At 43.1% G+C, this 26,701-nt stretch overlaps 1 protein-coding gene across 5 annotated transcripts in view; it reads left to right on the top strand.

Moving 5' to 3' along the window:
• Window positions 1-26,701, top strand: part of sipa1l3 (signal-induced proliferation-associated 1 like 3) — an 82,472-nt gene that overhangs the window by 7,239 nt on the left and 48,532 nt on the right. The window lies entirely within an intron of this gene.

Genomic DNA, 26,701 nt, shown 5'->3' with positions numbered 1-26,701 from the left:
CATTAGTTCAAGGTCCACGAGTTAAATACATTCAGTGTCATACTTGCGTTTGGCCATGTTGTCGAGCTAGTTTGCTGTCTCTGTCATGCAGCTGTCCATTGGTCATTCATTCTACAGCAGGTAAGAGCACTTCAAAGTAAAAGCTATGCTCTAGAAATTCACTGTATTTCAAAATAAAGTGTGTTTTTTACAAACTTGACAGGTTTGCGAGTCACTTGCGTTTAATTTAGAATGGACCCGCGGCCCACTTTTGGATCGTACTCCACCAGTTGGGAACCATTGCTCTAAACCCTTTTACTTGCCCCAACCAATCAGGCAGCTCTTATTGTTGAGCCCTGCTGTTGGTTGGACAAAACAATACGTTTAAAACATCACCAATTTGTGTTTGACATTTTTTCAGTACTTTTTGACATTTTGCAGACTAAATGATTAATTGAAAATAAACTAACTGATGATGATTATTAGTTGCAGCCCTAATTTCTGTGTTACTTGGACCATATGATGACACGAGAGCTACAATTAATGATTATAAATGAATTAACTATTAGGTTAAAGAAAACAGAAAAGCTCTGCTCGTGTTTGAGACGCCGAAACCAGCAAATATTTTCTGTATGGTTGATTATTGATTCAAATGATTACTTGATTAGAAACAGAGATGTGAATTAATTTTCTTTCATCTTGCTGACCAGTGATGGGCTAATTGTTCCAGCTCTAAATCACACCAGGGAACATTAATTCACACGTACTGTCACAGGACCTGTAGAGGGATAATGACACATAATGAAGTGAGAAACGCAGCCAGCAGAGACCAAATATAAGACACTTATGATCTTTATATTTTTGCTCAAATATTTGTGCTGGTCAGAGATGACGTTTGTTTTTTAACTGATAGATTTTCGTGTGGGAATATAATGGCAGGATGTTTGAAATCGCTGATTAAGAATGTTAATGTGAACGGGGAAGTTTAAAAGCCCTTCATCTTAGTCAGTGGCCTGAATCACTGGAACAACAAAAGGTTGTAATGACCCAGCCCACTATGTCTGAACAATGAGTCAGTTCTTCTTCGTGAAAGACATTTGTATGACCACATTTTTGTTTCTTTCTGTAGAGCAATAAAAGCATCTTTGTAGCCCCTAGACACCTCATGTGAAATTCCATCTGTATTTTATTTGGAGGCGCTGCAGCCTCTTTGCTCCTTCTGGCTCTCCGTGCTGCCTGTTGGAGGTCAAGCCGTTGGACAGGAAGTGAGTATGTGCTGAGGAGGATGCGAGTGTGTTGTGGGGATGAGTGTTGCTATGAATCAGACAATAGGCATCAGGGACAGAAGTGGCCTTACGCTGCAGAGATCAGTCACGAAGACGAATGACCACTTCACAGGACGTGAGCAAAAGCATTCCTTCCAAGCTCAGAAAAATGTTAACACAATTTGTCTCTGGCATGCAGCTGATTTCCTGGACGCTATCTTTGCCCATTCATAGTCGAGGGTTAGCTCATCTCCAACTGCTGTTGAAAGAAGCGGTTGGAGAAAAGGGCGTAACACCAAACACCGTCAGGAAACGTGTGGATAGATTTGCATGTTTCCCCCCTTCCCCTCAGGATGTTTTGCTTTGACTGACCAGCATGTCTGTTTGAAACACACACACACAGCTTTGTGTATCTGTGTGGTTGTGTGTCTGGGTGGGAATGGGAAGATGCTTTTAGTTATTTTTTCCTCTGTCTCGTTGTAAAATGTTTTTATGAAACAACATCAAAAGCCAGTGTCTTTCTTTTCCTTCATTTTGTGGTATGTGTGCAGAAAGGCATGCATACATATATGCAGCCACTGAAAGAGGCATGCATACATACATATGTTCCCTAAGTCCCTCTGCCTCTTCACAGCTCAGATCTCAGGCTATGACCGCTGACTGTGGAGCCATTCTTTTAATGCTAATTGAGTATAACATGTGGTCATTCCACGAGTGCCTCTTGGCCCAGTTTTTATGGTACTGTATCAAAATGTGCATTTCTTTTCTCCTCATTTCCAAATCAGATTTGGTACCAGGATGGAGGCTATTTAGCGGGCTATTTCCACACAAGTTCATTTGGTCTGCTCTGCACAGAGCGTGTTTGGTATGCTAATGTGTTTGTGCTGTCGCTGAGACAGGGCTATATGTTAAGTCCGCTCTATGAGTGGGACATAGGGGGATTTCAGAGAAACATACTGTACACAGCTGTTTTGTTTCGGGGCTTTTGCTGAGTTTGTAATCCACCGTGAGTGTGTGTGTGTGTGTGTGTGTGTGTGTGTGTGTGTATGTACATGCTGACTATATAAATCAAAATAATTTAATATAGTCAACATTTTTAAATAATCGATTGGTCTTTCCCGTGGTCAATTTGTCATCAGATAACCGAGCTCGCTGCCTCTCTTAGTGGGCGTACTGACTGAAAAAGTGCATGGGATGGGGGTGTGTTGCTTTAGGTAAGGTGAGAGGATGAAATATGATACCGGAGGGCCAGTTTGAGTTATAGATGTATTAGTTTGAAGTGGTATTACACTCCAAAACACTGCACAGCAGTTTATAAAACTCTAAGGAAAGATTTTACAACTCAAGAAATATTACTGCAGCATTGGTTTTATCCTCCACTTCAACGGTTACAAGGTAAAGGGTAGAATTAGGGTACAATCAGTGACATTACATAATGATATACCAGGAATCTGCACTCAAACATATTTGAATAGCCAAAGTAGTGCATTGCCAGATGATGTGCCAGCTTCAGCGTTTTTTGTTAGATGACTTTTTTGACCTGCTGTGTCAACGCAGTGGCCTCATAGAAATTAATGAATGGGCTGCATTTTTTCCCACAGTGCTAATATCTGGCAGAACATGGCCTAACCCCTTTATATAAAACTTCAGCTGCATTTTAACACAAACAAAGACTGTAAGGCAAGATGAATAAAAAGCCCTTTTGTACCCTTTAGATCACATTGCTGGTCATATTGTGCACATATTTGACAATATATGCCAAAAAAATTTAATATCCTCATATTCTTATTTTGAAATCTAGTCATGGTTTCGTCCTGCTTTCCTAAGCTAGTACCAATCAGTTTCAACTTTCATGACATTCACCAATGTAATGCAATGTAATGCTCCAATCAATTTGAAAGTTTTAGCCGAACAGAGCTAAGATTAAGTTAGCTAGCTAGCAACAGCATGCCATGTCAGTTCATTTTCATTTCCCCAAAATACACTGGGTACAGGCCCTCTGGCTAGAATTTACATATTTTGAGGTAAGAAGTATCTATGACAGCGCCACATTATGCACAGTGCATTTTACAGTGGTGTACTTTAGCTACTAATGTTACATAGAGCATACATTGAACTTTGTCTCTCTCTCTGGCTGATGCAAATTTATGTTTCCTAAAAAAGATCAGGCGTAACCCGCAGTACTCTGCCTCCGATTGGCTTACCCTTGCCTTACTGTTAGAGTTGTTATGACACACCCACTTTCCATTGATCAAATCAGATTCCTCCCAACATTAAATCCCACCTGCCTATCCCGTTCTTGCAGATTCATCAGGATGCTAAAGCTAGATACTTTCGAAAAGCCGTTTCATCTGGACTTCAAGTGGCTGTGGGCACTTCAAAATTAATAATAATGTATTGACATGGCAGTTCTGGTTTCTGACTGGCTTGATGAACCTCCATTTACCAAAGTATGAAAATAAAGTGAAAGCATCCTCACATTAAGCCACATTAAATCTGTTTTTAGCTTCTCAGAGCAACAACTGGAGGCTGTAGCATGAGATAAATACAGATTATCCCAGTCAGAAGTCTATCTCCTCCATCTCAAATAAATGCTCTGATATTGAGCATCTTTAATATAGCTACTGTAATGTGACTACTACACACAGTAGTTATAAGGAGCCGACATCCAACTGTGTTCCCATCTTTCAGACAGTGTTGAAAGGAAAACTATAGTGTGTCTCCTTCTACCACAACACACATATGTATTCTTTTTTTAGCCCTTTTTTGCTGAGCCTGAGTGCAGACGTCTCCTGAGCCACTACATGTGAGAACTTGTGTGCCTTCCAGTGCTGTTTATTTAAGTGCTTGATTAAATTGTAATTAGCTCTGCTGATGCCACCCTTTGAAACACTTGCATTGTAATGCTCAGCTCTTTGATTGTTTTTAGTCTTCAGTTTGAAGCAACTCTTCTCCGCACACTTGGCTCCTGCCCAGCTGCTTTCCACTCATGCACTGCACTGCTGAAAGTTACTCTTTTATTCCAAGCAAAAGCATTAGTTATCAATGTATTAAATGATTGAGCCTAAGATAGTGATACAAAATCTCGTCCACCCCAGTGTGAGTGTTTCGTGAGTGCTTTGTTGTGAGAGTGTGCTGCAGTGACAGCCTTGTTAGCTGTCCCTTAGGAGTAGGCCAGAGAGCAGTGGAGGGGAGAGAGAAGTGACAGAAGTTTGGGTGTTTCTGCTCACAACAGTAGAGCCTGTTATCATCGTGGGAGAGGAGGAGACGGATGAGCTGATAACTCAAAGGGAGAGTCACGGCTTGACAGGGGAGGAGGGATAGGAGGACACGAATAGAGGGAGAGGCTAAAAGGGAGGCCTGTTTGGGTAGAAGAAAGCCAGCCCATGTGTTTCCATCTCCTCTTTCACCTGCTCGATTCATCCTCCCTTTTCTCTCTCTGTTTTCCCCATGACCTCTGCAGCCGAGCTCTGATTAGATAACTGTCTGGTTCAGTGTGCGAGGCGAGGTTCCACCTGAGAAATGATAATGATAATCAAAAAAGACAAAGAGGGAGAACAAAGCACAGTGGAAGCGAGTGACCATAAAAAAGTGTGAATGTGATACAATCCCCCCTGTGGAGAAAGGTTACAGCCCCGAGGGTGTATTGTGTGTTGTGTGGTTGCCTCTGGAGAGGGCGTGTATGTGGAGCGGATCTCCTCACGCTGTGATGAGTACGATTAAGACATGCGACACAAAAAGATTCAGAACAAGAGAGGACAGTGGACATTTTGTCTCTGTGCTGCAGCTACCAGGTGAGCGCTTGTGTGCGCACTGAAGGTCACTGCTATCACCCCGCCTCTGGATGAAACTCGCTTGACCCAGTTTGTTGCCCAAAGGCGCTCCAACACCCACATCTCCCTCCTTCTCCGCCTCAGACATGCACTCAGGCAACCTCGTGAACTCTTGTCACTGCTCTCAGCCCAAACACCTCAGCACACACATGGCTGCGTCCATTAAGCACATTTCTGACATGCAACTACTGCAAACGCCCCCCCACCCCCTTCATGTGCACATAGACACTCACATGCACAGTTGTCTACAGAGGGCTGTGTTTCTCCAGTGGTTCCCACGTCTGAATTTGACAGGAATGTTGGCAGCCCAGTGGGGAGCCTCCAGGCTGTGGATTTTTTCCTCCTTTCACAGTTTCTTAAGGAATAATCAGCATTTTGGGAAACACGCTTATTCGCTTTCTTGCCAAGAGTTGGATAAGAAGATCAATATCGCCGTCATGCCTTTCTGTCAAATATGAACCTTGAGCCAGGAGATGGTTAGGTTAGCTTAGCATAAAGACTGTCAGCAAGGGGAAACGGCTAATCTGAGTCACGTAGCGTCACCTCTAAAGCTTGCTAACTAACATGTTGCATCTGGTTTGGTTATGTGCTAGACTATTTCCTTGAGCCAAGCTAGCTGTTCGCCGTCTCTATTCTTCATAGAGCGCTGCGGGAATGAGTCCTAAAACCTGGAAATAAGTTAGCATTTTAGCACTCCCAGTTCTCTTATCTCGAAGTCAACAGGTTTTTTGAATGATTAAATACCTGGAATAAGGTCTGTGATTAACACAAGCTTAAGAGACTTTGATGTTTTGTTCTATGCCACAAAATGCGTCAGTAAATTCCTCCCTCGTGGATGTTGAAGCTTTTACATGTCATTAAAGATGTGGTTGCTAACGGGTGGCTAAATGAGACAATACAGCGTAATCATCCTGAACACGGCTTTACAGCCTTGATGTGGTGGCGACATTAAGTCATGTGACTGTGATGTAGTTTGTTTATAGCCTAATGTTAGCTTTTTACCTCAGGCGATAGCATCTACACTTCAAAAATCAAAGAAGTGGTGTTAATTTGTAAAGAGTATTTTGCTGAACCAAGCATGTAAGAATCATAAACTTTGTTAACCACAGAGCTTTTTTTCTGTAATATTCCAAAATCCAATGCAAAAATCGCATTGGCTTTTTGATGAGGGAACCAGAGTGACGTTAACTTCCGCAGCCGCCTACAAAAATAAACACCATCCCTGCAGCTCTCAATACTACGATAAGATAATCCACTGTGGGATCTTTCTCCAAAGTTAATGAATAGACACAGAGTGCTATTGCTCCTATCATCTAACCCTCAGCCAAAAGCAAAGTGAATATGCGCATTTCCCCCATATGTCAAATTCCAACTCTCCACTTCCCTCTCCACCTTTCCTCTCCTTTCTCTGAACTTTTTGTCATTAGTCAAAATGTTTTCATAGCTGTCTGCGCCTGAAAAACAACCAGGCTAGTGTATGCCTTTGTGAGTACATGTGCAGCTCAGTGTGGGTGCACTGCATATGCATGCGTGAGTGCGCGCATGGCTGTAGAACCACACCCTGGACTCACGCCACGCTTTAAACCAAACACAGAGAAAGAGAGGCGACTTCTGGAGGGATTTAGCTTGTTGTGACAGCGCTCTGCACTAGTTTAGGCCCAGGACGATGATGACTTTGGATTGCAGGGTGAAGAATGAGCAAAGTGACAGCCGTGCAGGCCTTCACGCCATTCCTGCTTCTGTAGCACAGGCCAAGTTTGAGGAACAAAAGTGATGATGGTGATACGGTGGTACAGTTCCTCTGTTGGAGTTTTATTTGAGGCTGGTTGGATAAGACACACCTTCAGCTACTCAGCTGTTATTACTGGCCAAATTCCACCTTGGAGATGCTGCTGTCGGTCCAGATGCCTGAGATAGTTTTGAGGGGCTGAGATCTGTATCGGCGTGTAAAACTCCCCCTCGCCTGCACTGTTTTCGATACTGCGACCTGAAACCAACTAGCATACATAAATTATCACCTCTCCCTCAGCATCAGACCCGTATGCTGTGTTAGAGGGAAACAGGTTTTAAAGTAAGTCGAGGTTGAACTCTGGATTCAGAGGGGAAGGCGCTGACAGAACTTCAGGCAGATCTTGTGTCTCCATTTAACTTTCCATAATGGGGTGTTCATATCGGCTAGTCAGACACACACACACACACACACACACACACACACACACACACACACAATGCTAGTGTGAGTTAAAAAGAAGCCACACCTTGCTCCTGTAATCCTCCCCGGTCGAGACAAACCCCCCTTTATATCTTCTGAATAGACTGTGTTCACCTGTGCTCACCACCTGCCTCTCATTTTGTAGTCGTGTGTGTGTGTGTGTGTGTGTGTGTGTGCGTGCGTGTGTGTGTGTGTGTGTGTGTGTGTGTGTGTGAGAAGCATTTTCATGTGCATGCATGCTTTTTAGGACTTCTTTTTGTTGGTGATTTTCATCTTTAAAACAAACAAAAAACACAGGATGTCAATTGTAGCAGCTGAATAAGAACAAATAGTGTGTCTCTGAACAAATACATAAAAATAATAAATAAATAGATTCAATAGATAAAATAGATTCAGTGTAAGAAAAGAAGTAGGCCTACATTTCTGTACTTAATGTAAAACACCTTTATTCTAACAAATCTTCCTGTCAGTTTTCTGCGCAGCTCAGCAATGTTCACTTCCACACAAGACCACATTCAGAGTGAGACATCCAACTCGAAATAGAGAGTATCTGATCCCTTATCCAATAAGCGATGGGGTTTCTTCCTTTTATTCTAGAAGGATCAGTCTTCAGGCAAACATAAAGGCAGTGGTGTTTAATTTATACTGTGTAAAGCTCCTTTTCCACTAGGCAAAAATAAAATCACAGTAACACTCACTAACATCTTGCTTTTGTATTTAGTGGGAAGGAGTACAATCAGCATCTATTCCTGGGACAAATTACTCTGCCGTAGTCATCGGTATTTTGTCAGCTCCAGCTCTGATTGGCTTTGATAGGCAGTAATAGAAATACGACACCCAGGTGGACGTGCAAATTTTCGCCCCCTTGCTGGCATGATGTAATGACGGGCTGCCACAAAATGCTGTCTGTCTCTGTCTAAGCCGTGTTTGAACATCGTTCAGAATTAGTCAGCATCGACTTAAAGAGAGACTGAATAAGTAAGAGGTTGAAAAAAGGAAGTTAACCATTGTAACATTTTCACTGACCCCCATGCTGCTTTCTGTTATTTACTAGCCCTGTTTTCCGGGACTTCTAACGTGAGACCCCAGAAGATAACCAACCTATTTTTAATGGTTTGCTGCGGGGAGATGGGTTGAGGGATCTCAAACTTTTTACTGACAGAGTAGACGGCAAAGTGTAGACAAAGGACCTCTGGCTGCATAGGCCCTTGTATGCATTTTAACACATTTACAGTATGCATTTGAGATTTACAACCAGATATAACATTTACTTCTGGTGCTATTTGCTTTGCTTTAATTCCCTGGCTCGCTGGCTGCATTCTTTGTTTCTCTTTTCTCACAGTTTCTCAGTTTATACAGTACTTTCTGCAGCTCTGTGTTTCAGCTCAGTCTCAATGGACTTACTGTACTGTACTCTGTTTGCTCTCACTAGTCAAAGTCCCGCAGGCAAACAGTACCTGGTCTCTCCGGGGCCTGGGACTGTGCTACAGCGGAGCCAGGCCTAGCCGAGCCACAGTACTACAGTTTCACCATAGACTCATGTTACCACAGTGTCTGGATAGTGACGTTGTGTGAGAAGTGGGGGTGTTTGTATGTGCCTACGAGTGTTGGCTAGGGAGTCAGTGTGGACTCCAAATGATTTTTTTTTTGTACGCGCACACAGAGAGTGCACACAGATCAATAAACAGAGTCCCATAGATTAAAGTTTCAGCTCCACATACAGCCAGAATATGTCCTTGCAAAAAGAGACAGGGTAAGGGGAGGTGGAAACACTAGATCACACATTGCAGTAGGTGTGAGAGGAAGAGCCGCAGACCCTTGTAAAAGAAAGATGCATCCCCCTCAGGGACAAGAAGACGAAGCTGTTGACCGCCAAATGATTCTGATGTCTGGTTGTGTCCAGATGAAGTTGCCTGATCACATCTTGGTGCACTTCTTTTCGATTTAATCTAACTCCCTCCACCTCGGCAACTCCAAGTATTCTGTGGGACTTGAAATTGCTCCCCTCGGCTGGTGTTGGCAGATGGAGGGAAGAAGGAGGGGGAAGGAAGGGGAGGCCGGAGCGATTATGAGACTTGGGGTGTGCTTTAACCCACTTAGCACACCATCTCAGGGTCTCCTGCCAAAACGGTGAGCTTAGTTCTTTTAATCCTCTTCCCAGAGTGAGCTGATAGTTTGTTGCTTGCGGCTGCTGTCTTGTCTTACTGCCTAGAAATGTTATCTGCGTGAGGTTTTGTTATTCTCCCTTTACAATTTATGATTATTTGCACCATCATGATGTTTTTATTTGTCTTGTAAGTGGATGCATGTGAGTGTAGATCTGTCCATCTTGCAGTGAGTTTGTGGGAGTTGTGTGTGTGTGTGTGTGTGTGTGTGTGTGTGTGTGTGTGTGTGTGTGTGTGTGTGTGTGTGAGTTGTCAGGCAGTTTCCTGGTCATAAACACAGCAGTGAAGTAGCCCTGCTGTGGTTTGAAGTGAGCCTCCCTGTTGGCCCTTCCAGTGCGCACAGCCAGCCAGGCAGGCTTGTTTATTTGCCCCCCTCCAGACTGGTTTGTGCTGGGCTGGCCTCTGCCCCAGGGGTCTGACTACAGTCCAGTTCGAGTCCATCCTCTCTCAGCTCACAGCCAGCATCACATGCCGGTTCCCCCCCACACTATGTCGGGCTCCCTCGCCTAATAAAACAGGCTCATAACGCCACGTTCCTTGCATTCTTTATGTGCAGGCTTCTCTTCCCTTTTTCACATGCATGGATGGGCTGCACTGAGAAATGCAGACCACAACATTAGTAAAGCCAAACTGTGCACAAAGCTTTCAGTTTGGTTGAATGTTCTTGAGATTTAGATCTGTTTATTTGTCAATATCGTGCATTCACAACATAGCAGATATCCACACAAGACTTGAAGAAGTTTTGTGCAAGTGGAAGTGCAAAGTGAAGAGAAGAGATGGAGGGGGAGGGGGAGCAGGAACAAGTGAAGGCTGATTCAGTGGTGGGGGGTGCGTTGTTGGAGCAGCAACAGCAGCCCTGTCACTGTAGGTTTGCGTCTGGACTCCCCCCTCCTCCTAGCAGAGTGGAGTCATGGCAGAATCGGGGTCAGCCACGCTTCCTCAGTTGCTACCCGGTCCTTATTTTATCCCTCTTTCCCCAAAACAAACTCTGTCTTCTCTGTGTCCCGTGTCATGTCGGTCATCTCTGTATGTGACATTCCCCTTCAGATCATTCAGTCTCACTTCTTTCTCCCTCTCCTACCTCTCTTAATAAGCCTCCTCATCCCATGCATTTACTCTGGATACTTTCGTGCCTGTTAGCAGAAGAGGACAGGGTGAGATTTATAATTAACAAAGGCTGATTCTAGCACTGAAAGGGAGAGCTGTCTGGAGAGTCTGTGTGGAGGGGAGCGCTGGGTGGGGATGGTGAACAAATTGGGCTTTTTATACCGAGTATCAAATAGATGCTGAAGACGGGAAAAAAGCACACTGATGAGACACAATGAGTGATGTGGTTTAAAAGAGGTTGTGTTTGTGTTTTTGCATGCAAGTTTTGGCCAAGTCTAAGCTGCTTAGCCGTGGCAGAACTCCACTTTAAAAGCAGGCTACAGTACATTGGTATGTAGTCCAACACTGCATAAATGCTCTGATAAGCTCGGGCAGCCATGAAGACTCATTACCATCTCATAAAAGATCTTTGTCCCCTTAAGACTACATTATCTCTGGTGAAATAACCACTAGTGATGCTGTTGTACTTCCATAGCACAATTACACTCTGCTATATGTGTTTCTAAAGGTCAGGCTTTATGACTAGATTTTGATTTAACGAACTTCTCCTATAAAGGCAGTGGAACAGCGGACTTCACAGGACAGTACTCTTTATTGTGTTGGTTCATATTTGCCACGCTACTTGTTTAATCAAGGAGGCAGTTTGAAAGAGGGAATGCATGGTATCCAAAACTAACCCTCTGCACTGCTAAGGGCGCAGGCCTGCTCTGAAGCTATAAGGCAGGGCCTGGCCTGGCCTGGCACGGCACAGTCTGGTTGGTTTAACAGATGGCTCAGAGCAGGCCAGCGTATAGTGGAGACAGACTCTTAACCATCTGGGCTCCAAGTGGCATCAGGGCGTCTTCTATGTACATACAGTACAGCTGATACCTGCCTCTTGATGATAAGGTGATAGACTTTAGTGTCCCTGAGGATACACCCCAATGATGATCTTACTGCTGCCTGCAGTAAATGATCAGTGTTTAAAGCAATTGTTCAGTATTTTGGCAAAAACACTTATTTGCTTTCTTGCACAAAGTTAGATGAGAAGACCTGATACCACTCTCATATCTGACCATTCAAAATGAAGCTGGAGCCAGCAGCCATTTAATTTAGCATAACACAAAATCAGGAAAGAAGGAGCTGGCCTGGCTGTGTTCAAATGTAGCATATTTAATCAATAGCATCTCTAAAGATCACTAGTTAACACAGTACTGTCCATTTGTTTATTCCTTACAAAATCTGAAGTCTAAACTATTTGTTGTTTGGCTAAACAAGCTACCAGGAAGTCACATAATTGTCCTGCATGTAAACCCTTTAAAACCAAAAACTGTCATTCTTAAGCCTGGTATACACTGTGCGATTTCAGACTGACCGAGATGAGAGATGACAAACATGAAAGAAACGTGGCAATATCTTTGGTCATGGCTCTAAAACAGCGGTCCTGCGTTGCACAGAGAGAGAAGTTCAAGGATTGCTGTTGTTACAGTCTTGCGGGATGGATGACCATCTTACTGTATGACTGCTGTAAGGACATCTACTAACTAACCAATAGAAATGCAGTATAAAAATGATGCTAATGTTAAGTGCTAGTAGATGCTAATAAATCCTTACTTCGAGCTCTCGTTGCAAAATTGGCATGCCATGTTGGCCTCTTTTCTCCAGTCAGGACTGCGTCAGCATTCTGCTCTTCTTTTTAAGACCTTTTTCAACGCACATTAATGCCACTATAGCAAGGGCTTGATTCATGTTTGTGTTAATTTTTCTCTTACCACTACAGTAGCATAGATGGATGACGCACGCTGATGACAATTTGTTCTTGTGCACTGACGCCGATGGAGGTATGCTGTACCCTGCGATTCAGTAGGCATTGTCATTGCACAGTCAGCATACATCAAACTTGATGTTGTACCCAAGTTTATTAGATCCATGTCGTACAGTGTGGGTTGCACTAAACTTATGAGATTACTAAAATCTCACAGTCTTGAGGAGACTTTCACTTTGGGTTCTGGTCTTTGGGTTCTAGTCTTTGTGTGTGGTATGGAGAGTGGGCGCAGAATGCGCCGGTAAGTTGGTCGTTGGCTGTAGTCTTTGCAGTGTGTTCATGTACAACTTTTTGGCTGAGACACAGGCAAGGTGAGGCGACACAAAAGTCGGCTTTTGTCGCCGCTTGTTCTTTGATGTCTGGTTGGTGTGTCTGGGCCCTTAGGTAATGAGGTGAAGCAGTTGTTAGATTAGAAAATTGTTGCCACCCTTATATCTGAGAGTGTTATTGATCTACTCATCTAACTCACAAGTATTTCCAAAAATAGTAAACTATTTAACTTTGCCAACTTGAAAGAAATGTTTAAAAAACCACGACCACAGAAAGGCAGTAGCACATGATCAGTTTCACTGTCAGTCTGTCTATTTTTCTCCAAAGAATACAAAAAAATACAGCATGTACCAACACAGGATACAGCTACGCAGACTGAGTTTGGCTGCTGCCTCAGTTTAGGTTTAACTGGGTTGGTAAAGCACACATCTGCCAAGTCAGAGATCCCGGATTCTAATCCTGTATGAGTCAATTTCGAGACAAGCTGGTTGCAGCTTATCAGAAATTATGAGCTTGCTCGAACTTGTCACGGTGTGAATCACTGCTTTGACCTTCCCTGTATGTGATGACAATAAGCCTTTTTTCAAAGAAATGTGGAACTGAAAAAACCAAACAGTTCTCTTTTATTTTTTTCAGTGAGTAACAGGCTGATGTGGGTGGTGTGGCTTTGGACATGTACTGATACATTCTGAGTCCAAGGTGATGTGGTGGAGCACAGAGGCAGGGCCCAAGCCAGCCCTCAGTCAATATTTGCCTCAGTTAGTGCCTAGCCACTGGCAGGAGAACAAACTAAAATGGTCTGGCACATTTCTTAGACAGAGGTACGGAGTTTCAGCTCCACTGTTGAACCTCCTACAGCTGCCACTGAGTATGTGCGACACCTGTTCCCCATGTTCTCCAGGTCTGTGTTTATAAAAAGCATCAGAGCAAAACCACAGCACTAAGTGGTTAGTGGGTGGCTGCAGCAGAGGCTTCATTAGATGCTCAAATGTGCAGCACTTGCGTGTATGTGTGTTTCTGTAGTTTAACATTTGCATTGTGAGCTGCTGTTGTTACACGCCGTCACCAGACAGCTTGGACGCAGGCCACCCAGCGAGAACTGGACGCTCTGCTGTTCGTCACCCACTCTCGCTCTCTCTTTCTCCCTCTGCTCTGTCCATCTGGCAGGGAAAATGAACAGTACACAGGTGGGAAGAGCAGCCAGCGTGACACAAAAGAAATATGAGAAAAGACTGCTGAAGATGAGGATGCCAAGAAAAATTAGAGGAAGAAATCGAGGAGGTACTAATGAGCCAAAAGGTGTAGACGTAGTGTGATTCTGCAACACATGTGGCACGTAAAGAGACTGTCTCATTAACCAGACATCCCAGTCGCTTAACATTTCCCACCCCAACCAGGCAGAGTTAAAGTGCACAGGAAGTTTTAGGAACCAGGTTCAGCATTTTTGGATCTGTTTTTGGATCTGTTCCCAGTATTTTCTTTACTCACGAAAATGCCATTTCGAATATATCAAGGCTTTTATCAGCACACTACCTTGAAAAAGATCAGCTGACATTTATAAAAGCAAGGCGCTCCTACAGTTTCTGTTTGTATTAAGTCAGGAGGTTATTGTGAGTGTATGTAGGCCAACACGCCGTCGGTATGACTGCCAAAGAAACAAATTGTTACTCCTTGTACGTGGAGGTGTGCAGTGACTCACGGCATAGTGAAACTCGATTGCCTGGTTTGCTCAAAGTCATCCTGTGCCGTGTATGCTGCTGCGATGAAGTTGTATTTCCTGTTTTGCCAGGAGCTCCAGCAACCGGCAGCTTTGTTTGGGGGTTGTGGGTTTTGGGCCGTTTGAATGTGTTTACATGAAACTGTTCCACAAGAGTGACGTGTGTGGCATGGAGACACACAGATGCATACAAAGAAAAAAAATGGCTTGATTTTTCTTTACAGTGGTGAGATCGCCTCAGTGAGGACTGGTTATTCTCTATAGCTAGGGGAAAATAAACCGCGGATACATATCTATAATAGATTAATATTCAGTATGGCCTCACTGAAGAGTAAAATGGAAAGGGAATCAATCACACTTCTTGTGGTCTCCATGTGGCATCACACAGCTACAGTAGTTTTGATGTTAAGTTATATTTTATAGTCGATGCACGACAGCTCCAGCAGATCTACAGATGCTCTGCAACACCTCAATGCAGAAATATATGTCTGGTTTAATGCTGCAAATGCAACACACTTGGCAAAAAGTTGTTGGCCATGAGAGCTCCCGAACAGCTGAAATTTAATGTGTCTGATTATATACAGCATGAAGAGTGACAACCATAGCTGGCTGTAAAAATGGAGACACAGTGTTGCTCATCCTGGCATCTAGAAGTTGTGAAAGACGAAATCTAACTGGCGACATGCAGTTTGGATACTAACCCGTTTGTCAGAAATAGATAAAGTGATTTGAAGATAGGGAACAAACAAGATTTAGCATTTATGTTAGAGGATGTTACATCTCCTTGCTTGCTTCCAGACCTCTGAATCCCCACTCACATCTCTGATTAGTTAGATAAATGTTGTCTTGATAACACTGGCATTGGCTACAGTTATGAAGAGTAGCGACAGAAAAATGGCAACAAAGCTAGCCAGCTGACTCGAGTTGTTGAAAGTCCACACACTGTACATACTCTGTATAGCACACTTTATTTTTTAAACTAGTTGTGTTGAAAGGCACTCAGCTTGCCAACTTTCAGGCTGTGAGAAATTCCAGTCAGCCGTTTAAGATTTGCTCGAGTGGCTGTTAAAACATAGAGGATCATATTTTTGGGGTTCCCCCATGCATTCCTCCTCCCTGTATTTTCCATGTTCCTTGCTTGTAGATCTTGCTCAGCATTTCCAAGTCTCCAAACGTCTCTCGTTGGATAAAAGCAAGCTGATCCCAGACATGTCTCACCAACCTGACCACAGAAGAGTCTACAGTGAGAGAAGTGACTCAGGGTATTATATATATGTTGCGGGTAATTTTGAGTTTTCAGAGAATGATTTTTAGCCCTCATATGAGCAAGAGTTTGTGATTAAACAATTGTGATCAGTGGAGTCCTTATCATCCAGACACTGACATGGCATAGACATGTCTCTTTCTCTTTAATAATGAGGGACTCAGGATTTGCAGCAATAAATATTAAAAATGTTTGGAACTTAGGATGCAGACTTTACCAGGAGGTACTAGCACTTGGCCTCATTCAAGAGGAGCGAAAGGAAAAGGGAGGAACAAGGGAGTGGTGGCTATGTTTTTAATTTCCTCTCGCAGTTCTCAGCCTGCCTCTGCTGCTCTGCTGCCTCTGCTGAGAGTCTCTGTGGTGGATTGAAGGGGTCTGGGTCAGGATCATCTCGGGACAGGGTGGCGGTGGAGGGTGGATGCCATCGGCCCAAATGCACACCAAGAGAGAGGTTGGATGAGGACAGGAGAGGGCATGATTTCTCAGAAGTGGTTTTACAAATATACACAGTCTCTTACTCTGTGCTCCTCTGAAAGTTCCTCACATTACAGCAACTTTGACTTCCTGTTCCTACTCGAGTCTATAACCCTCATGTCAGCTGTATGGTCATTGTTAACACCATTAGATAAAGTTCTATTGTTCACAGTTGCACATTAAAACGTTCTGCTTTCTGACAGTTCAACATTTGCCACTTTATAGTGGTTTGACATTTACAAGAGGACACATATCTTCAATTTGTCATCAATGTGTACAAAATATTTTGATTTAGAGTTACCCTTTTATTATTCCCTTCCCATTATTCCCTAAAGCAGTGGCACAGAAGAGTGTCTTTGTACATCTTTCCCATAAAAGTCTCAAACATTACAGCCCACATGATTTTAAGTCCTGTGGTTAAATAAATAATGGTTTAAATTTTCTGTTTCAAACATTTATACATGAATTACTCAGCGCAGACTGTCAAAAATACATGTATTCAGGAGCAGTGGTGTCAAGGTTATAGAGGTGATTGAAAGCCCAGCACTCCTTAGTTCACCTCTGGTCTCTCTCAAGGATTTCTCAGAGGATAGTTGGAAATCCATAATGGGAAAGATTAGAGGGGCGAAATATGGAGCAGTGTGTTTGGTATCCTTGTGCAAAGACTGTCCTGCAGGAAAGTGGAAGGCTCATGCAGAGGCAGTGGGGTCCATCTCTTCTCAGGCCTTTCTTGAGCTGTGTTGTCCTGTGAGAGACGTTATGTCGATGACTGCCGACATATTATCCTGTCACTCAGTGCATCATCCCTGGAATCGAGGTGAACTTGGCCTGAGTGCACACTTTGAACCTGAGAGCGCGTGAGATGAATTTAAAGCCTTTAACTGTATTATCCAGGCCAGTATATTTGACTTTCTTCATTTAGGAAGCTTAAGCAGTCAGCGTCAGGTTTTGCTAATGAGAAGCTTATTAAAAACGAGCCTGTAAAACTGCTTCCTTTTTTTTGTACTGTTCCTCATTTCATGGACTGAATAATCTTCAAATTCTGCAGCGGTTAAACCCTTTTACTTGTTCTGAGATTAATTTGACCTTACAGTATTACACCCACAGTATGCCAAGCCTTTCCCACACTTTGTCTGGGCCTAACCACTGACTATGGTACAAATCCAGTTAGGGTAAATACTGTCCGCTTAGAAAACCCCAAAGGAGTCCGTCATTTCACAGACATCAGAGGAACTGGCGGGCACTATTATCTCTATCTGTGACCGCTATCTCTCAGCCCTGCCACACTCTGTCTCTCTCCACCAGCTGAGCTTATCTAGGCCATACAGCCACACAAATGCTGGGTGGAGGCAGCTGCAGTCATAGTCTCAAAGCTCAAATCAGGCAAAAGACATGACTCCATCATAAATCACGTTATTACTGTCTTGATTTTCAAGTGTTGTGACAAACTCTGACCCCCTGTGCTCGTCTGGTTGAGTCATTGGCTCTGGAGAGACAGTGCTTGCGGGAAAAATGATCTGCAACAGTCAGGTTTGTCTCCTTTGGTAGCTCACAAAGTCGTCATACAATAAGGTCCTAACTGCCTCGGCTTTCAATGGCACCATTCAGGGAGAAAAATCAAACAGTGAGAGGCCTCATGAAAAAAGAGAAGGAGAGGGAGAAAGACTGGCTGGGTTTGTGTCAGAGGCCTTCTTTGTTTTACTGCACTGTAACCCCACCACACACACACACACACACACACACACACACACACACACACACACACACACACAAACACACACACCCCTTGACCCTCTTTTGCTGTTGTTGATGTGTCATGCAGAGTAGGTTGCAGTAAAGAGGACAACAGTGTCACTTCTCATTAATCAACCGTTTTAAAAACGGAACTGACGGAGATGTCACTCAATTTTACGCTCATCTCCTTTGTGTTTAACAGAAGGCATGCTACCTTTAAGTGCTAAATGAGTCTATGCTCGCATGGCATGCTGTCGGAAGCAGTTTTTCATTGACTGTGACTTCAAAATTGTGTCTTCAGTGACCAGGATGATGGCCAGGAGACAGTGGGACCTAAAGGTGGCATTTGCAGAAGTATATCTAATTCATGTATAGGAACTAGTTAATCTATTGGCAGGGATGAGGGCTCTGTCAAAAAGACCAAGAAATGTTCATGTCCACAAGTCATCTAGGGCTGCAGCAAACAATGTTCATTAGTGAACAATGTGCAGATTATCATTTGAAGAAATCATTTTGTCTGTAAATGTGAGAAAAATAATGGGAAAAAAATCCATCAGTGATGTCCTCATATTGCTTGTTTTTTTTCCAACTAGAAGTCCAAAACCAAAAGATGAAGTTGACAATGATATAAAACATAAAAAAGCATTTTTTATGGGCTTTCTTTAGACCTTAGAGAGGTGACAGAGAATGAGGGGCGGGAGAGATGATGAATGATGCGCAACAAAGGTCCGTGACTGGAAATTAATCAATGACGTTGGCCCCTAAAACACCGGAGCACCCCTAGTTTTCAATCAATTCATTCATGGACATGGTGTTTCAGCTCTAAAATCAGCACCCATGCTTATTGCTGGTGTGTCAGGGGCACTGTAATGCCAGAGACCAGTTCAGCTGGATCACTTATTACTGTTTGTTCTGTGTTTTCTTTTTTTCCAGTCAGTCTTGAATGTTTCCAGATTCTGCTCTTAGCCTTAAATACCCTTTTTGGCTGGTTTCTGTGCCTGCACTGATTAAATAATCTGTTTTTAGCGAGGTGCATGGAGGAATGCGCTTTAGGAATTTTTTGATTGAGGCTTACCCCGTGTTTCACCCTCCCTGATCCGGTCACTGGAAGTAGTGAGATGGACTCTTAAGTCTGTCGCTTGGCCGGCGGTCTGATCAGGGGGGCTGTTGAATGAGAGCCTACATCTGTTTACGTCAGTAGACTGCAGCAGCACAGTGTATATATTTAGAAGAAGGAGTGTACTTCAGGGCAGGCTGTTAACCCTGACCTCTGACCTCCCTTTGAAGAAGGGACTTTCCTTAGGGTGATCAATATTACATCACATGATAATCATTACTTGCCTTTCAGACAGTTTCTGTTGCACAGCTCTAACCATCACTTCCGGTGGATGTTGCTAGTGATGAGATGAGCTCCTCTCTGCCAGATTTAGTGTTTCTTTAAAAGTAAAGCTCCAGGACGAAAGCCCTGACTCCCGCCCAGCTGTTTGACACATTGGTTCTTCTCCCTGCTGGAGGCCTTCTCTTCCTGAAGCCTCATCATCATTTAGCCTCATTAGTCTGTCACTGCTCTGATTGGGTTACAGGAAGAACCTTGAAAATAACCAGCAGTTGAGAAGGCTCACACACACTTAAATGTCAAAGCACTCATGCTCTTGCTTCCTCTGCGAAGGTGTTATTGTGGAAAACTATCTGGGAATACTGTAGACTCATTCAGATATCCAAGTCTTTCTGTTTCCTACTTTGAGTTTTACTACAAAATATTTTCTTTATATTTTACAAGATAAGATGAGCGTCTGAAATGAATCAATGTTTATTTTGTCTTCACACAGTGCAGCTGTAAATTGGCCCGTATAAAACAGGCAAATTAAAATACAGGTAAGCAAATTATATTTTGAATCTGATTGAAGCATAAGTGAACAAGACTAGAATGCAGACCAGATATCTGATGCAAGTTATCACAGCTTAAAGGAATAGTTTTACATTTTTGGAAATACCTGTATTTGCTTACTTGCCGAGAGTTGGATTGGAAGATAAATTACTCACTCATGTCTGTACTCTGGATATGAAGCTGCAGCCGTATATCTTTGCTCAACATAAAGACTGGAAACTGCAAGCCAAATGTCATAACAGTTGTCAATGCTTTGTACTATGAAAGCATTTTGGTTAGTCAAAGAAGTGATTGAGAGAAGTAATGTGCACACACACACAACAGCTGCAAACATGTCTGCCAGTCCACTGTCCCAGCTTTTTGATCTTGGCTTAAAAAGAGACCATGATTTGTTACCTGCAGGCACCAAACTGAGTATACTGAGCCGAGCCTCTGCTGCTCTGATCACTCTTCTGTGTATTTATGGGATTTGTGTGAGATTATGGTAATAGTCCAATGATTACCAACCCCTTAATCACAATCATCTGGCGCACAGCTTTTATAAATGGTCAATATATTTCTGGTTCATTTGAGCAAATCAGCATCTTTAGACACAGAAGCACAAATTGCTAATCTGTTGTTGCTGCCACACCACACACTTACCCGCCTGCTTCTGCTCTGCCAAGCTCCACTTGTTGAGTATGAAAGGGGGGAACGCCAGCTAATCACTATTGTGCTAGACAGATTGAATATGACAGATGAATTTACTGTAGAAGAATTGCTCTCACGATGTGCCTTCAGAGCTGTCAGCATCTTGACAGGTGAGCAAACATGAATCCAACATTATTCCCAATTATAAAAGCATGTGTCACTGATACAGTGCACCGGTAGGCATACTTGCCCAGCTGTCTCTTGACAAAGCATAATAATTTTTCACATAGTTGTGTTTGTAATGCTTAATTATAGAGTGAAGTCTGTTTTCAAACGGTACAGTGAATAGCTGGCCATAGGGGACAGTGTCCAGTTAGAGAGGTCTGAGGTCCGAGCCCTTATTGCTCCCTTTTTCAGTCATTTTGATGCTTTGATTTGTGTCAAAATAATAGTTGAATGATTTTAAGGTATCATTAGCTTAAGAAGTTACATTTTGCATATTCCTTATGATGTCTTTGGTGTAATATAGGTCATTAGCATGTACTAGTTTTGGTAGTAGATCATTAAACTGAAAATTAGTACATGCAAGCACTGAATATGCTTTTATTTTGCATTATATATTTATATTTTTACAGCATTGGTATTAATTCCATAGATGTTCTTGCTTTAGTATTGAAATTATTGTAGTTTGATGGTTTTAATTTTTGCTGTTTTGTTGTTTAGAAGCACAATAGTGACACAGCTGGAAAATGGGTTTAAGCTTAGTTTAGTAGCACAGTAATTAAGCCATCGAAGCAGACTATTAAATTATTTATTTAGATAATAAATGATTCAGAAGTACAATACAGGAGCAAAACACACAAAAATAAACCCCCAGACCATTATCTGTTGCCATGGAAGATGAGCACCGCTGAATTATTTAATGAATGTTAAACGTAAGCCATGCCGTAATGTCTTAAGTGCCGTAGTAAACACGCAGCTCTGCCTCAGTCTGTGTGTAAATGTGCATGTGAGCGAGTGTTTTCCTCGATGGGCCATGTGCACGCCCTCAGGTTAATCAGTGTGGAGCAGCAGTAGCCCCGCTGTTCTCCCCTGAGACGTCTCTGTGGGAGCTGCAACAGCTGTGACGGTGTAGGTCACCCCGAGGACCCGTTGTTACCGCTGTACGCACACACACATCCACGGAAACACACCCAGTCTCGCCACACACCCATGAGGATAGAGGCCAAGGGCAGAGCCGAGGGCTTGTAGCTTCCGGATTGTCTTGCGTCCATATGTTTTTGCATTGTGAGCAGGCAGCCAAGTATCATCGTTATTATTACTGTTATTATTTCTGTGTGGTTTGTGTAGTCTAAGCTGTTGCTGGGTGCTTTAAAGTAATTTTTCATCATCAGCTGTTTCAACATCAAAGACCTAGATATGATATCTATGTGTCAAAGTGCTGAGTGGCAACTTTATTTCCTGTGTGTCGTGTCTACTTTAAAGTCATCTAAGTCTTATAAGGAATGTGCCCTCTGGCCTGAGTTTGGATCAGAGAAGTAGCGATGTGTTCATTTCAACAGGAAGGGGTCGACTGGTGTTGTGTCTGACTTGCACGTCACTGCACAGGAATGCGTCTGGCAGTTTGTTAGATACATAAAATGCGGGCTCGGCTTCCTGCAGCAGCCGCAACAGGTAGCTAACTGACAAAATTTAGATGGTAATCGACAGCAATCTGACGCCAGGTGACATGCTATAATGAGCCAGGAGAATAGCTGCGTGTTGGTTCTTTGACGTGATGAATTCCCCCCTTCAAGATGTGATATGTAGCGAACATGCAGGCCTGGACTCTCTAGGAATTTGTTCTCATTTACAGAAAGCGTTCTAGGACAAAGAGGGCATTTTAGGGGTGCTTACCTATCAACTTCCAGTCATAAAGTAACTCTATTTTACCCTTTAAACTCCTCTTCTAATCCTCCTTACTTACTGTCACCAGGTTGAAGCTTTGCAGATGTAACTGAAAAGCCTCTCCTCACAGCTGGCTCTGGAGTTTGCCGTATGGCTGGTTTATCTGCTATAGATAGTGTCTAAGACGACCATCTATAGAAAATGCAAGGAATTTGCAAGACAAGATCATGCTATGGAAACAAAAACAAGTAACAGATGCTTGAAGTCTGCTGATGAGTGCACATTTACAGCCCTGAGCTTTTTCATGTCGTTGAAGAGTTTATAGCTCGCTCTGACATGCTTTGATGCCTGCATGGCACGTGGTTGCGAGCAGAGACAGTGAGGGGACACTGACAGACTGATAAAACCACAGAGGGAAGGAGCTGATCTGAGGACAGTTAGCATAGAGGTTAAAAAAAAGCTCCCCTGCAGCATCTTAAATGAGCAAAGTTTAGAGCACATGTCGTGTGAGTTGCTGTGAATGTGAGCTTTGCTGCAGTGTGCTGCAGTGACACACATCAGGCTGCAAAGTGACCAAGCGATGCTGGATGTGTGGATTACTGCGTCTTATTATTTACCACTCCACTCGTCAGGTTGTGTGTCCTGATTGCCTGTGGCCCACCGCCTACATCATACGTCTTTTTGCTGGTGCACCTTCCGGTTCCTATGGCAACCAGCACCAGCATAGCGATCAAACAGCTACAGCAGCATTTCCAAGTGGTTTTTGGTGAAAGGAGCTCTGTGTATTGCATATGACTTCATCACTGTATTTTCCTCTAATGCTGCCCAGAGTTAAAGCACGCAGCCAGTGGACTTCACTCAGTCATTTAAATATTAAGAAATTAATGATTTTTAGTTGGTTTATTGTTTTTTGTTTGTGTCAAGAAAGCTCAGATTGGAATATTGTTAACATGGTGCTGTCATCAGTTTCTTAGCAAGTAATAATTAAAGATATGAGCCTTTAATCACACCCACGTACATACTTGCAGTGAGTTTAGGATTCTTTCCAAAATGCCTTCTGATTAGATAATTACAGCCCGCAACAGGTTTGATGGATGGCAGTAAACATGGTGTTGTTGACTTGTTACAAGTCAGTAATAATAATACAGTGCTTGATGTGTATCAGATAACACAAACTGTGCACGCTTATTTCACAAATTCATACTGAAACATCACCATTCACTCACATTGGTCTCAGCTTGGACTTCAGCTCTCAGCTTCATATACAAGGATGCTTTAAGAGCACGCTGTCTAGTTTCATTTTACTTTTTCCGGTGGTTTTCCCTCATGCGACACTCCCACTCCATCCTGATTTTGTCTTAATGAAGATCTTCACAGCGGGAAGCGTTACAGCAGGACAGAGCCACGTGTCAGGAAGCAAAGCAGGGTCCTTTTTTTTTCTCAAAACACACACTGCTTCATTTCAATTCAAATAAGATGAGGTGGCGAGAGTCGCGGCGGAAGACAGAGGGGTGTGCAGGGGAAGGGAGATGTGAAAGGGATGAAAGTGTGGCAGTCCCCACCTCCCAGTGTTGGAGTGTGAATGGGGCTGCCCACCCCTCTCTGCAGGGGGTCCTCTCCCTCTCCTGCAGCATGTGTTCATATTACACACTCCACACTACAGCATAAAGAACATGTAAACTGTGGTGCTACTGCTGGTTTATTTCACTGTTTGCACCTTTAGCAGGATTTTCAGTTAAAAGTCTGTCATAATGAGAAAGTTGCAGGAAAAAAAATTAAAGCAAACCTTTTGTTTTATTGTAAACGGTGACATGAGGCAGCATAGTTTGTCTGTGATTGTCAAATGATTATTGATAATTGCTGAGTGTGTTCATTGTTTTTAGAAGTGGATTTTTGAAATAGTGCTGCAACCATTGTTTTTATCATTAGTTACTGAAAAAGGGCATCACAATTTCCCAGAGACCATGGCAACACCTTTCAGTAGCCCTTTTTACCCAGAGACCCCATGATTGGGCTGCCTTATGCCCCGACATAATGCCGCCTTTGATTTTTTTTTTTACAGAACCAAACAATGGCGACATCAAGCCACCTCAGTGTGTGGTTTTAGACAGCATACTGATATCTCAGAAGTAAAAGAGGCGTGACGGGTGTGACATGTAACACAACAACATCGGCTTCTAGTGTAACATATAAAATGCAAGTCATGACAATGACTTGACATGACAATAAAAATCATTTATCATCCCTGTTACATGGCAGTTCATCTCGGTAACTGCTCTGAGGGTAAGGAGCTCCCGGAGCTCATTGTCGACCCAGTTTACTGTCTTCTTCTCTGAGTTAGCTGCTAACTGCTTTTAGCTGCTTTTTAAATCCCCCGGTGGTGGGTTGCACACATAACATGTCATCAAAAATGTCACAACTGCCCCATCTTGACGACTGTGCCTTTTACACAGACGTTAATTGATTTCTGTCACTACCTCCACTGCTGGCTTAAAGGCGAGACATTTCTGTCCCCGGCTTCTAAACTAAAGCCACTAAAGCCAACAGTATTAAAAGTTCATTTTTTAATTTCCAGTTGAAAGTTTTTAATTCACTGTGCATTAACATAAGATGCAGCCCTGTGATTTACTGGCAACCTGTCCAGGATGTACCCTGCATCCCTCCCAATGTCCGCTGGGATCAGCTCCAGTCCGCGAGACCCTGTAAGTGATGAGAGGTTACAGTTAATGGAGGAATAGATTTTTATCATATCATGCGTAATTTGATGCCCAGTGCTGAAGACAAGAACAGTCTGTGATGCTCTTTTCCAACACACAGTATGAATTAAAACTTGAGTAGGCTGAACTCTGGAGGAGTACTGACATAGCATATTGCTCTGAAATATTCATGCATCACGGTTGTGACAGTAATCCGCATCTTAATCGCAACACAACAGCAGTGATGGCGAAGGCACTGACACGTATACTGACGCTCTTTTTATCCCTTCAGTGGCGGTTGCACTTCTACTGTAATGAGAGGAGATTTGCACGTCTTCTCTGAAACATCCCAGCAGATGGATTTATTTATGTATAGAATTATTTATGCTGAACTCACAGTCCTACTGTACCGAAAACATACTGTATGTACACAAGCACACACACATAAGGAGTAAGCCAACTGTGTTCTGGCTGTGTGACAGTTATTCTGTCTGGCAGGATTCAGAGCCTCCACGACTGAATATACAGCAGACTCTCACTTTACCAGAGTCCCAGTTGCACAAAAATCGACTTTCCACCAGGCATGCGTTGGATTCATCTCTGCTCTCTGCACTCCACTGCTTCACGTAAAGGTCCAGCGATGTTTAGATGTGTGGTGTTTGTGGAGGTCATTTGTCTTCATCCCGTTGTTCATGATTCCACTGTCAAACTTGTTCTGCGGTGTGTATTGCAGCAATTCCACAGATACCAGCTTTCTGATCCTCACACAAAACATTTTGAGCTGAGTCTGTGTCACAGAGGTGATGATTCAACCCTGTGGCGGTTTGACAGGTTGTAGTTTTGTGACGCGTGTGTGTGGTTTATCAACTATGTTGGTGTGAATCCATTCACTCCTGCTGTTCTTGAGCTTCTGACCACTTTGCCAAAGTCATTTGTGGTTCTGAGTCACAAGTCAGGTGTCGACTGGCCTCTTTGGAAACCTGTTAATGTCAAAAAATAAGCGTAGAAACGCCCACGCTTATTATTTTCTAACAAGTCCACACACTGGTTGCTTTGTGACGCATCAGCTCTCCAGAAGAGCCGGTTCCACACTACTACTGTTATTTGAAAGGCACGTACAGTATGCACAATTAGCATTAGATAGAAAGCATGTATAATAACTTTTAAATGACATGCATGGCAGACTTTATTCCATGCGCTGTTTTGGCCTCCTTCAGAGCTAAAAGGACCACATTGTGTTTATAGCTTGCCTTGAGGGATAACTGGATGAATGAAATCTTCTGCATACAAAATATTTAGTAAACCCTATTCTTAAACAGTTGATTTCTTAATAGCTGTTGCATCCTATGTGTTTACATTCAGCTTGATTTATTTGGAGAGTTCCTGCAGATATCCATTCATTTATTTTATGTAATCCTGTTAGGGGTCACGGGGGGCTGGAGCCTATCCCAGCTGACACTGGGCAAGAGGCAGGGTACACCCTGGACAGGTCACCAGACTGTCACAGGGCTGACACATAGAGACAAACAACCATTCACACTCACATTCACACCTACGGCCAATTTAGAGTCACCAATAAACCTGCATGTCTTTGGACTGTGGGAGGAAGCCAGAGTACCCAGAGAAAACCTACGCTGAATTCTGAACTCCACACAGAAATTAATTGATCTAAAAATATGGCCTTTTAATACTGGTGTTAAAAAATCTTAAATCAATCTTTCAAAAGTCTTACAAATGTCGAGACATGGGAAGAGGGATTTTTCTGTCTGTTCTACC

This window comes from Epinephelus fuscoguttatus, linkage group LG5 (genome assembly GCF_011397635.1).
Source record: "Epinephelus fuscoguttatus linkage group LG5, E.fuscoguttatus.final_Chr_v1".
Taxonomy (NCBI): domain Eukaryota; kingdom Metazoa; phylum Chordata; class Actinopteri; order Perciformes; family Serranidae; genus Epinephelus; species Epinephelus fuscoguttatus.
This window is presented reverse-complemented; position numbering and strand designations above follow the sequence as displayed.